This window comes from Palaemon carinicauda, chromosome 1 (assembly GCF_036898095.1).
Source record: "Palaemon carinicauda isolate YSFRI2023 chromosome 1, ASM3689809v2, whole genome shotgun sequence".
Taxonomy (NCBI): Eukaryota; Metazoa; Arthropoda; class Malacostraca; order Decapoda; family Palaemonidae; genus Palaemon; species Palaemon carinicauda.
In genome coordinates this window covers 110,215,882-110,224,576 of record NC_090725.1, presented here as the reverse complement: position 1 = coordinate 110,224,576, position 8,695 = coordinate 110,215,882, and positions in this window count along the sequence as shown.

The window sequence follows — 8,695 nt, the reverse complement described above, 5'->3', positions numbered from 1 at the left end:
AATAATAATAATAATAATAATAATAATAATAATAATAATAATAATAAACAAACACATACGAATAAATTAGCAAACGTCCCACTAAATCGTACCTATCAATCATTCATTTAATCTCAACATCAGCATCAAAGACCACACAGACCAGAAAGCAGAGACCCGAAAGCAAAGACCAGAAAGGAGACCAAATGTTAAATGACAGGTACATTAATGATGTGATATAAATGTCTGATGAGTTTTAATCTATGCTTCATCAGGTGCTAATTAAAACGCGTCCCTCTCGCAAGGCTGCGAAAGAAAAAAGGTTTTATTATTAACCAAGAGTTTTTTTTATTGGGTCTTTTGTCAAACAGGCGACCTTTACCTTGGTTTGGATTAGAGATTGATTTTCTATTTGGGATAAATCGCATTTTAATTTAGATAAAATTAGTTCGGTGATGGTGGATTTCTATATAGAGGTAATGATATCTGACTGGCATTGGATTCGATACGAGGTTGAACTTTATAGACAAATGAACTCTATATAAATTGCAAAAAGTTTTATAGAGTACACTAGAATGAAAATAACTATACGAACTGCATAGACAAAGGAATTCTATAAATAATGTACTTTTAGAGTACACGAGAATGAAAATAAATTTAATACAAACTGCATAAACAAATGAAGAGTATAAATAATGTACTTTTAGAGTACACTAAAATGAAAATAGAATTAATACGAATTGTATAGACAAGCCAAGTCTATAAACGAAGAACTTTTAGGGTACACTCAAATAAAAATAGAATTAATATGAACTGCATACACAAACGAATTCTATAAATGAAGAACTTTTATGGCACACTAAAATGAAATTAGAGTTACTACGAACTCCATAGACAAATAAATTCTATAATTGGAGACCTTTTAGAGTACACTAAAATAAAAATAGAGTTGATAAGAACTGCATAGACAAACGAATTCTATAAATAAAGTACTTTTGGAGTACATTAGAATAAAAAAAGAATGAATACGAACTACATAGACAAACGAATTCTATAAATAAAGTACTTTTAGAGTACACTAGAATAAAAATACATAGTTAACTACTAATTGATTTATTCCCTTTACCAAAACCAATGATTGCTAAGGTTCTGATAAGCCCGTAACCTTGAGAATCTGGTTCTTGGATACTTCGTTTCCAACTCAAATGTACCTTAAACTACTATAACACAGAAATAAGGGTGTTTGTAGTTAGTTAGGAGAGATGTTAAACTTTCTCATTACTTGCCAAATTGACTTTCTTTATTGGAAAAATGTTTATTTTGGTCTGAAATATATTCTAGTTTTACGATTTAGAGAATATTATGATTTCGTGTTACCTTGGCAGAAGTGAAGCAGGTTGAGGAGCAAAGACAGGCTTGAGATTTAGTCTTAAGTAAGGATACGGCATGCTGGGGGAGGGGGTCGCCCCTCTCAGGTACGTAGTTAAGGATGCGGATCCTACGTTAGGTTAGGTAGTATTCTATTGTTTATTCACAACCAAGATTTCTTTGAGCAGTTTGGGCTTCAGTCTTATAAACTTCTCACCACAGAATTGACATGAAGGCCACTCATGAATGGCACAGGCAAGGGTCAGTCACATAGCCCTATTAAGCAGGACAATTCCCTAGAGACTGACTACATATCATATGATCAGCGCCCAAGACCCCTCTCCACCCAAGCTAGGACCAGGGAGGGCCAGGCAATAGCTACTGATGACTCAGCAGATAGACCTATAGGCTCCCCCCAAAACCCCCATCCCTGGCTCACAAGGATGGTAAGGTTGCAGACACTAAAAAAAAACTAACGAGTCTGAGCAGGACTCGAACACCCAACTGGCGATCACCAGGCAGAGACGTTACCAATAAGGTCACAACAACCCAACAACATGAGACTTGGTTTTAGGCGAGTTAAGGAAACGGTGCTCGAAAGGGGGGGGGGGGCAGCCGGGATCCACATTGGATATATATGTAAGTGCTGTAGGTAATGACACGGCTCCTAGGCTACGGGTGTGTACGTACTGCATCAGGATATCACAAAATTGAAAAAAAAAAACTTACACTACGTAATGACCCCTTCTCTTCCTGCAAAGATCCAACCTCTCTCTCTCTCTCTCTCTCTCTCTCTCTCTCTCTCTCTCTCTCTCTCTCTCTCTCTCTCTCTCTCTCTCATTTATTATTATTATTATTATTACTATCAACTAAGTCACAACCCTAATTGGAAAACTCTCTCTCTCTCTCTCTCTCTCTCTTGAATTAGAGTGCGTACTTTGAGTGCAAGAGGGCACACACCATGACACTCTTTGAATTATTTATAACATGGGTCCTCTTCTCCCTGGCAGTTTCATGTATGATGAAAAAATTGTATAATCCTAATTTCATTTCTGGTCGCCTAAAATGTATCATACTATTCTACTTTTTACTCCCCTATTTTCTTTTAAAATAATTACATAAAGTAGCAAATGTTTTTATGTTGAACAGTCTGACTGAAATGTTTTTGTAGTCTATTTATGTAATGTCTCTGGATGTTACTGTTTTTAAAATATTCTATTTTATTTGTTCATTATTTCTCATATCGTTTATTTATTTCCTTATTTCCTTTCCTCACTGGGCTATTTTTCCCTCTTGGAGCCCTTCAGCTTATAGCATCCTGCTGTTCCAACTAGGGCTGAAGCTTAGCTAATAATAATAATAATAATAATAATAATAATTTTTTAAAAATATTTCATTCTAATTGTTTATTATTCCTCATATTGTTTATTTATTTCCTTATTTCCTTTTCTCACAGGGCTATTTTTTCCGGTTGGAGCTCTTCAGCTAACACCACCATGCTTAGCTAATAATAATAATAATAATAATAATAATAATAATAATAATAATAATAATAATTTACCAGGATTCAAGAACTGGTAAAATATGAAAAAAATTTGATATTAAATTAAATTTTATGATTGTTTACATAGAAATTCTCTTTATCTACTTTACCGAAGATTCAGATAATATTAAAAAATCAGACAAATAAGAGATAAGTCACACTACGCACAAACAAACTGAAGAAAATTTAATTACGTAAACAAACTTTGATGAATTCAAACACCAATTTACTAATGAGCAATTCATTCTTATAAAGAACTATGCTTCTATAAATTAATACCTGGAGATACTATGGTAAATTACAACGAATAAAAATGACAATAAACGAAATAAGTACTCAATTCCTTTGGTAATTGTTGCGTCACAAACATAAACATGAGGATAAAAGTTGTAAAAGGTTGCGGTAGAAAATACTTATATTCTAAAACAGTTTTTTAAAGGATGGAACTATAACATTACTAACCGAAGACGTGGCCTTTTGAATGATTAATCTCGAGATCTCCCCCATATAAGAACCAATATATATATATATATATATATATATATATATATATATATATATATATATTTCAAATTACCCATATATTTTGATACATTAATGTCTGGATTCTCTAATCGACCTCCTTCGTGGCTAAATGGTACGGTCACTGTCATACAAGCATCCTGGACCAGGGTTCGATTCCCGGCCGGTCAGATGCTATTGTCTATGAGCGATTTCGCCTTGAGACTCCCGACGTCGGTAAGAGAATCCAGAAATCAATGCATTAAAATATATGGCTCTTCAGCTATGGTAAGTAGCTCTTCTAGGAGAAGGACACTCCAAAATCAAACCATTGTTCTCTAGTCTTGGGTAGTGTCGTACACTCTGTACCATGATCTTCCACTATCTTGGGTTAGAGTTCTCTTGCTTGAGGATACACTAGGGCACACTATTCTATCTAATTTCTCTTCCTCATGTTTTGTTAAAGATTTTATAATTTACATAGGAAATATTTATTTCAATGTTACTGTTCTTAAAATATTTTTATTTTTCCTTGTTAAATTTTCCTCACTGGGCTATTTTCCCTATTGGGGCCCTTGGGCTTATAGCATCATGCTCATCCAACTACGGTTGTAGCCTAGCAAGTAATAAAAATAATAAAACGCTTAAAAACGACAGACATACAAAACCAAAGACTAAAAACACCCGAGGTCATAAATTCCTTCCAAAATATTTTAATTTTCCTTGTTTCATTTCCTCTCTGGGCTATTTTCCCTCTAGAAGTCCTCGGGTCTATAGCATCCTGCTCCTCCAACTAGGGTTATACCTTAGCAAATAATAATAATAATAATAATAATAATAATAATAATAATAATAATAAAACGCTTAAAAATAACAAAGAAAAACCAAACAAAAGCCGAAAAACACCTCAGGTTATAAATTCCTTCCAAAATATTTCAGTTTTCCTTGTTTCATTTCCTCACTGGGCTATTTTCCCTATTGAGGCCCATGGCCTTATAGCATCCTGCTCTTCCAACTAGGGTTGTAGCCTAGCAAGCAGTAAAAATAATAATAAAAGTCCTAAAAATAACAAAGACACAAAACAAAAGCCGAAAAACACCTCGGGTCATAAATTCCTTCCAATTAGACCCGAGAAGAAAGGGTGTGAGTGTCCCAGATTTTCCTCAGAGGCGTTAAAGATATCACCTGAAGAGGCCACCTCATCGAATATTCTTCACAAACTTCCCCCCTTTCATGTTTTGGGACTTCAGGGTCGAGGATTTAGCTGTCGAGTGGTTCCAAGGAAGAAAAAAAAAGATGAAACGAGAGAGAGAAGGAGAGAGTGAGTTCCAAGGGTCTACATCAAAGGGTTTCTCACACGTCTCCGTGTATGCACAAACACTCTGCTTATGTAAACGTTTCGGGTAGAATTACCAACGCCTCGTTCCATCGTCAGCATTTCAACAGCTTGTTGTTAGTCGTATTGATCGCCTGTTCTTTCGCCACTTAAGACAACGAGAGTTGAGCTACCTCCTTTTTTTCTATTTGTTCGGATGCTGGTGATGCTTATTTTTGGTTTATTGGTTTTGAAGAATTTCTCTGGAAAGGTCCGGATGGGGGGAAATGGATACTTTGATGAATGTGGTGGCATAGTGGAGTGGCTTATTGGAAACATCCCTCCTTAGTGATGTGCTGGTCTGGGGTTCCAGTTCCGCTCATGTTAAATAGTTTCTTATTGGCACTTTTTTTTTATCTTTTGGGGGATTCTGCTACTTATTTGGTTTTAAGGGGAATTTACTGCTTGTTTGGTTTATGGGGAATCTTCTGCTTATTTGGTTTATGGGGAATCTACTGCTTGTTTGGTTTATGGGGAATCTACTGCTTGTTTGGTTTATGGGGAATCTACTGCTTGTTTGGTTTATGGAGAATCTACTGCTTATTTGGTTTTAAGGAAAATTTACAGCTTATTTGGTTTATGGGGACTCTACTGATTGTTTGGTTTATGGGGAATCTACTGCTTGTTTGGTTTATGGGGAATCTACTGCTTGTTAGGTTTATGGAGAATCTACTGCTTATTTGGTTTATGGGGACTCTACTGCTTGTTTGGTTTATGGGGAATCTACTGCTTGTTTGGTTTATGGAGAATCTACTGCTTATTTGGTTTTAAGGGGAATTTACGGCTTGTTTGGTTATGGGGAATCTTCTGCTTATTTGGTTTATAGGGAATCTACTGCTTGTTTGGTTTATGGAGAATCTACTGCTTATTTGGTTTTAAGGGAAATTTACTGCTTATTTGGTTTATGGGGACTCTACTGCTAGTTTGGTTTATGGGGAATCTACTGCTTGTTTGGTTTATGGAGAATCTACTGCTTATTTGGTTTATGGGGAATTTACTGCTTGTTAGGTTTATGGAGAATCTACTGCTAATTTGGTTTATGGGGACTCTACTGCTTGTTTGGTTTATGGGGAATCTACTGCTTATTTGGTTTTAAGGGGAATTTACGGCTTTTTTGGTTATGGGGAATCTTCTGCTAATTTGGTTTATGGGGAATCTACTGCTTGTTTGGTTTATGGAGAATCTACTGCTTATTTGGTTTTAAGGGAAATTTACTGTTTATTTGGTTTATGGGGATTCTACTGTTTGTTTGGTTTATGGGGAATCTTCTGCTAATTTGGTTTATGGGGAATCTACTGCTTGTTTGGTTTATGGAGAATCTACTGCTTATCTGGTTTTAAGGAAAATTTACTGCTTATTTGGTTTATGGGGACTCTACTGCTTGTTTGGTTTATGGGGAATCTACTGCTTGTTTGGTTTATGGAGAATTCACTGCTTATTTGGTTTTAAGGGAAATTTACTGCTTATTTGGTTTATGGGGAATCTACTGCTTATTTGGTTTATGGGGAATCTACTGCTTATTTGGTTTTAAGGAAAATTTACTGGTTATTTGGTTTATGGGGAATCTTCTGCTCATTTGGTTTATGGGGAATCTTCTGCTCATTTGGTTTATGGGGATTCTACTGCTTATTTGGTTTTAAGGGAAATTTACTGCTTATTTGGTTTATGGGGAATCTACTGCTTATTTGGTTTTAAGGGAAATTTACTGGTTATTTGGTTTATGGGGAATCTTCTGCTCATTTGGTTTATGGGGAATCTACTGCTTATTTGGTTTTAAGGGAAATTTACTGCTTATTTGGTTTATGGGGAATCTACTGCTTATTTGGTTTATGGGGAATCTACTGCTTATTTGGTTTTAAGGGAAATTTACTGGTTATTTGGTTTATGGGGAATCTTCTGCTCATTTGGTTTATGGGGAATCTACTGCTTATTTGGTTTTAAGGGAAATTTAATGCTTATTTGGTTTATGGGGAATCTACTGCTTATTTGGTTTATGGGGAATCTACTGCTTATTTGGTTTTAAAGAAAATTTACTGGTTATTTGGTTTATGGGGAATCTTCTGCTCATTTGGTTTATGGGGAATCTACTGCTTATTTGGTTTTAAGGGAAATTTACTGCTTATTTTGTTTATTAATTTAGAATACTTCCAGGGTTGTGGTGGCCCACTGGAAACGTCCTTGCATGATGATCTGCCGGACTGGGGTTCGAGTATCGCTCAAGATTGATTGATTGATTTGGAGTTCTCTGGTATCCTAACATCGAAGGTCATTGATGCCGATATCGTTTATTAAAAATAAAGGTTAAAAGAATATTAAATTAAAACCAGAGAAGTAAATATGTTATAAAAGTTAAATAGCTTTAAGAAGACGTGCTTCTGATATCAATTTAAAAATACCACTTGAAGTAAATATGTTATAAAAGTTAAATAGCAGTAAGAAGACCTGCTTCTGATATCAATTTAAAAATGCCACTAGCATTGTACGACACATCATGTCCAAGGATCTTAGCAAGGATGAACCTGCCATCCTCAGCTCGAGCCTTAAACAGATATTTATTTCTTAAGTAATTGGGGCATTCGGTCAACAAATGCCTCAATGTTAAAGGTACCAAACAGTCGTCGCAATACGGTTGGTGTTGGCTCGTCAGAAGAAACGCGTGCGTCAACCGAGTGTGACCGATACGGACACGACAGAGAGACGTCTCCCACTTTCGGGGCATCATGTTATATCTCCAAGGAGATAAGACATTTGTCATGTCTCTCATCTTATTGCTATCTAGACTATCCCAGTGCTGTTGCCAATTATAACAAAACAGTTTCTTGATGTTAGGTAGGACACCATTAAAGGGAACGGGATACCTTCTTGGTAGCAACTCGGAGGCATCATTCTTCGCCAGTAAATCTGCCTTCTCATTCCCTCGAATCTCGGTCAAGTTTGATATTTTTTAATTGCTCTTTTTTTATTAGGTGGAAATTTCCTACTTATTTTGGTTCATCTATTTAGAATACTTTCAGGGTTGTGATGGCCTATTGGACACGTCCCTGCCTGGCGATCTCCTTAACTTGGGTTCAAGTACTGCTCAAGTTCTATAGTTTCTTGTAGTGTCTGCAACCTCACCATCCTTATGAGCTAAGAAGAGGGAGCTTTGGGCTGCATAGAAGTCTACCTACTAAGTCATTAGCAGCCATTGCCTGGCCCTCCCTGGTCCTAGCTTATATGGAGAGAGGCTCGGGCGCTGATCATTACCCTCCCTGGTCCTAGCTTATATGGAGAGAGGCTCGGGCGCTGATCATTAAAGGCATTGTCACTGTCCATTGCCTCTGCAGCCCATGAGCGAACTTTGAACCTTTAATTGTGGAGACTATTCCACATTAGTCCTCAAAAATTGTACCTTATCTTGGAATTGGAATTGGATTTGAGATTCATGTCCAGGTTTTGCTTCTAATTTTCTCTTTGTAAAATTTTATTGCATGAGTTTTTTTCTTCTTTTTTTTTGGGGGGGGGGGTAGAAAACTCTGAACCCAACATACTGTACGCAGTGCAAACTTTTGTTTTTTTTTCGAGTTACGACGAGCATGTTCTAGAATTCTAAATTAATCTAAAAAAAAATATTATATCTATGATTGAGAAATGTATATTCATCAGAATCAAATAGCTTACATTTTATCATCATTATCATCTCCTCCTACGCCTATTAGCGCAAAGTGTCGCAGTTAGATTTCGCCAGTCGTCTCTATCTTGAGCTTTTACATCAATAGTTTTCCATTCATCATCTCCTACTCCAAGCTTCATAATCTTCAGCCATGTAGACCTGGGTCTTCCAAATCTTCTACTGCCTTGTGGATCCCAGTTGAAAGTTTGGTGAACGAATCTCTCTTAGGGACTGCGAAGAGTATGCCCAAACCATCTCCATCTACCCATCACCATGA